Below are 5,122 nucleotides of genomic sequence, written 5' to 3' on the forward strand. Positions count from 1 at the left end.
TTAGGACCAACCATCTCCCCACACTCCTTCCCACCCCAAAACCAGGAAAAACCTCCTCCCTGAGCCACCCTTTGTCACCCAGGCCCGGCCGCTCCGGCCGCTCCCAGGGCCGGACACACCTGTTGGGCTCGGAGCTCCGCCATTGGCTGGCGGGCCGTGCACCTGCGCGGGGAGGAGTGTGGAGCTCCATGTAAGCCGAGCCTTGGCGGAGCTCCTCGTCCAGCTCCGTTCCAGCTCCGACACGCAGCTCCTCCGAGGCTCCGCGCTCCGCACGGCCTGCCCGGCCTGCTCTCCCCACCTTCCCAACCCCATTCCAAACCTCAGTTTTCCTTTCCAAAACCCCGGTTTTCGTTTCTCCACGCTCCCGGCGGCCTAACGAGGCGCGGCGGTGTTGTTTTTCCAGGTGCGGCTGAGTTTTCGGCCTCCTCGCCGATTTCCCTCGCGCTTTGCCGGGAGGAGGAAGATGGAAGTTCTCCCAGGACTTGCTGACCTTCCATCCTTTCCCTTCTCCACCCGGATTTGGGAGAAGCTGCTGGAGCTCCAAACATTCAACTTTTCCCCCTCAGTTTGGTAAGAGCCAAAGTTTTCCGCGTCGGGTGGGGAAAAAAATGGGATTTACGGAGCGCCAAGAGCGACTTCTGGGAGTTTTTTCTTCTTTTTTCCTGCTTGATTTTCCCTTTTCCTCCTCACTTTCTCTGCGGTTCTTCCCTCTTTTTTCTCTTCCTCCTTCTCCCCCCGGGTGGACGGGAGGGTTGAGTCGGTCAGATCAGGTTTGGCGCGCTGGGGGAGGGGAGGGCAGAGAATGAATCCAAACGTTCATTTTACAACCAGTCCAACCAGTCGGGGCAGGTCGAGGGCTCCGAGAAGGAGGGGGAAAAGCTGCTTCCACCCGGGGGGAAAAGTTGGGGGGAAAAAAAGGAGTTTTTGGTTGATTCGGTTGAGATCCGAATAAAATTTATATAAATTGGTGTAAAACTTAAGGGGGGTTTCTTCGGATTTTTGGGTATTTCGGGATTTTTTGGGCGGTTTGAGGGAGGATTTCCCAGTTTGGGAGGATTTGCAATCCGAGTTAGCTGCTGGCTCTGAGTAATGATTGCCATGTTTCAATTACTTCGTTAATTAACCAGCCTTTAATGGGTTTTCTCCCCCGTGAAAATTCACCCAATCCTCGTTTTTCCCTTTTCCCTCTTTCCCGACCCAAACCGATCCCTCCAGAAAGGCAGCCAAGGGCACACATTGGGAATTTTCCAACCAAAAAACGCGAAAATTCGGGAATTTTTATTCCACCAGAGTGGAAAATTCAGATTGAGCCGGCGCCGTCGGTTTCCGCCGGTGGCAGGAGGAGCCATTTTGGGTTGGTTTTGTTGATTCCTTCCCCACCTGGGGTATTTTTTTTGTTCTTTTTGGGACCTGGGAAAATGAAAATAATGGAAGTTTTGTCTTCCCTGCGCCGCTGGATCCAACCAGGACCAGCCTGGGCTTGTTTTTCCATCCTTTGAGTTGGGAGAAGACAAAACAAAAGTGGTTTCATTTCATTTTCGGAGGGTGAAGTCAATCCCCTGGTGCCTCAAAAATCCCATTTTTTTGGGGTTTGGGATTCCGGCGGGAATGGGGAAACTCCGCCGCGGGTTGGGTTTTGTTCTCCAAGAGGATTTTTGGGGAATTTTCTGGGGGATTTGGGATGGATTGGGATTTGCCATCGTGAAATGTTTGCTCGCTCCTTCCCTCCAGCCCCGCAGGGAAAACCTTCCGGAAAGTTCTGTGGGGCGCGGAGAGGGGAATGATCCCAAATTTGGGGCAAAAGAGGATGGAATTTCCCCAAATATTCCGTTTGTCCCAATTAAACTCTTTTGATTGGTTTCATTCCGAGCTCTTTATGGCTTTTTCCTGAAAAAACAACAGGAATTTATTCACCCTGAGCTAAATTCCTGATTTTTTTTTTCCTCCCTGATTAACTTTTTCGCTCAGCATTGCAAAGATTTCAATCCAATCCTCACTTTCGCTCGATTTCAATAAATTTCGCTTTATTTTAGCCCAAAAAAAGGTCTTTAATATTAAAAAATACCAAAAAATTCCTGCTTTTCTCCCTCTCCAAACCCAAACTCCCCTTTTTTTGGCCCCTTTTGAGCAGCAGGGCCAGATTTGAGTTGGGATTTGCACATTTTAATTGTTTTCGATGACTTTTTTTTAATTAATTGGAGCTCCTGGCCCAGAGCTGAGGTTACATCAGTAGAATTTCAACACCAACTTCAGATTTTTGGTGTTTCAATCAGATTTTTGGTGTTTCAATCAGATTTTTTGGTGTTTCAATCAGATTTTTTGGTGTTTCAATCAGATTTTTGGTGTTTCAATCAGATTTTTTGGTGTTTCAATCAGATTTTTGGTGTTTCAATCCCTCTCAAAATCCACTTTTTTAAACTATTATTGATTAATTTATTGATTATTATTACGATGATTTAAATGTTGTTATTATGTTGTAATTATAGAATTATTAAACAATTCTGTTTAATTAGAATTTGGGGCGTTGAGGCAATTTGGGGTCAATGGGGAGGAAATTCAAACTGTTGCAGGATTGGAGAAAATCCTGGGGATGGAGAGCAGGATTTTGGGAATTTTGGGTTGAATCCTTGGAATTCTGATCCCGTTCCAGGGAAATCCCAGGAATTCCTCGCGGGAATTCCAACGGGAATTGGGTTGGTTTGGTGAAATTTGGGAAAGATGAAATTCCTGATTTTGGAATTTGGCAACTCCCGGAAGTCGTGGAGAGTTGGGAATTCCAAATCCTGGAGAAATTTCCAAATCCAGTGGAGAAAAAGCAAAATCCTGACTGGTTTTACTGGGCAGGACTGAGATTTGAAATATTGAATTTGAATTATTTGAATTTGAATTTGAAATATTGCTGCATGCAGGGAATGTCACCAGGAGGTGACCTGGTGACACAGTTGGATTTATTTATTTTTAAAATTTATTTTATTTATTTATTTATTTATTTATTTTATTTATTTATTTTATTTGAATTATTTGAATTTGAATTTGCAATATTGCTGCATGCAGGGAATGTCACCAGGAGGTGACCTGGTGACTTCACAGTTAAGTTTAATTTATTTATTTTTTTAAATTTATTTTATTTATTTATTTATTTAATTTATTTATTTATTTTATTTGAATTTAATTGAATTTGAATTTGAAATATTGCTGCATGCAGGGAATGTCACCAGGAGGTGACCTGGTGACACAATTGGATTTAATTTATTTATTTTTTTAATTTATTTTATTTATTTTATTTATTTAATTTTTTTTTATTTTATTTGAATTTAATTGAATTTGAATTTGAAACATTGCTGCATGCAGGGAATGTCACCAGGAGGTGACCTGGTGACACAGTTGGATTTAATTTATTTATTTTTTAAATTTTATTTATTTATTTATTTTTTTATTTTATTTTATTTATTTTATTTCATTCGTTATATTTCCTTTCAATCATTTCAATCCGATATCCACAAAAATGGGAATTTCTCCTGAGCTTCCCTTTTTTCCCCCTGATGGTTTCCCATGCAGGAAATTGGGGGTTTTTTTTGGGAAAAAAAAATTCCAGAAAATTGGCTAAAATGAGAAATTTTCTATCTTTTCATAAAAAGGGAAAAAACCTCAGTGAAATTTAGGATTTCAAAATTGCCAAATGGACAGAAAAATCTCCATTTCTTGGACATTTTCTTTGCCAAACCAATGAAAATTGGAATATTTTTCTTCTATTTTAAGCAGGGAAAAACAATCCCACAGAATTCCCTTTTCCACTTGGGATTCACATTTTGCTTCCATGAATTTTGGGGATTTTGGTGGATTTTTTTGGATTTTGGGGTAAATTTTTGGTTGTTGTTGTTTTTTGGGTATTTGGAGAGATTTTTGGGTGGTTTTTTTGGTTGTTTCTTTGGTTTTTGTTGTCGTTTGGTTGGTTTGGGTTTTTCCTTAGTTTTATTTGGGTTTTTTTGGTTTTGTTTTTTTTTTTTTTGGTTTGGGTTTTTTTGGGGTTTTTTGTTTGGGTTTCCATTTATTCCATTTATTCCCATTATTCCCATTTATTCCCATTTATTCCCATTTATTCCCATTTATTCAAATTATTCCATTTATTCCCATTATTCCCATTTATTCTCATTTTTTCCCATTTATTCCCATTTATTCCCATTATTCCCATTATTATCATTATTCACATTTATTCCCATTTATTCCGTTTATTCCCATTTATTCCATTTATCCCATTTATTCCCATTTATTCCATTTATTCCCATTTATTCCATTAATTCCATTTATTCCCATTTATTCCATTTATCCCATTTATTCCCATTTATTCCCATTTATTCCATTTATTCCATTAATTCCATTTATTCCCATTATTCCCATTTATTCCATTTATTCCCATTATTCCCATTTATTCCATTTATTCCATTTATTCCATTTATCCCATTTATTCCCATTATTCCCATTTATTTCCATTTATTCAATTTATTCCATTTATTCCCATTTATTCCCCATTTATTCCATTTATTCCCATTTATTCCCATTTTTCCTGTTATTCCATTTATTCTCATTATTCCCATTTATTCCCATTTATTCCCATTATTCCATTTATCCCATTTATTCCCATTTATTCCATTTATTTCCATTTTTCCCATTATTCCTATTATTCCCTTTATTCCCCTTTATTCCCATTTATTCCATTTATTCCCATTATTCCCATTTATTCCATTTATTCCCATTTTTCCCATTATTCCCTTTATTCCCATTATTCCCATTATTATCATTATTCCCATTTATTCCCATTATTCCCATTTATTCCATTTATTCCCATTTATTCCATTTATTCAATTTATTCCCCTTTATTCCCATTATTCCCATTTATTCCCATTTATTCCATTTATTTAATTTATTCAATTTATTCCATTTATTCCCATTTATTCCCATTTATTCCCCTTATTCCCATTATTCCCATTATTCCATTTATCCCATTTATTCCCATTTATTCAATTTATTCTCATTTTTCCCATTATTCCCATTATTATCATTATTCCCATTTATTCCCATTTATTCTCATTATTCCCATTTATTCCATTTATTCAATTTATTC

At 38.3% G+C, this 5,122-nt stretch overlaps 1 long non-coding RNA gene across 1 annotated transcript; it reads left to right on the plus strand.

Moving 5' to 3' along the window:
* Window positions 1–508: 508 nt before the first annotated feature.
* LOC146420096 (uncharacterized) lies at window positions 509–1,863 on the plus strand. Its single transcript, XR_014849270.1, has 2 exons — window positions 509–570; window positions 1,732–1,863. It is a non-coding gene; the product is annotated as an uncharacterized LOC146420096 (long non-coding RNA).
* Window positions 1,864–5,122: the final 3,259 nt, after the last annotated feature.

The sequence above is a fragment of the Lichenostomus cassidix genome, unplaced genomic scaffold (assembly GCF_008360975.1).
Source record: "Lichenostomus cassidix isolate B80296 unplaced genomic scaffold, HeHo_3.0 HiC_scaffold_671, whole genome shotgun sequence".
Taxonomy (NCBI): Eukaryota; Metazoa; Chordata; class Aves; order Passeriformes; family Meliphagidae; genus Lichenostomus; species Lichenostomus cassidix.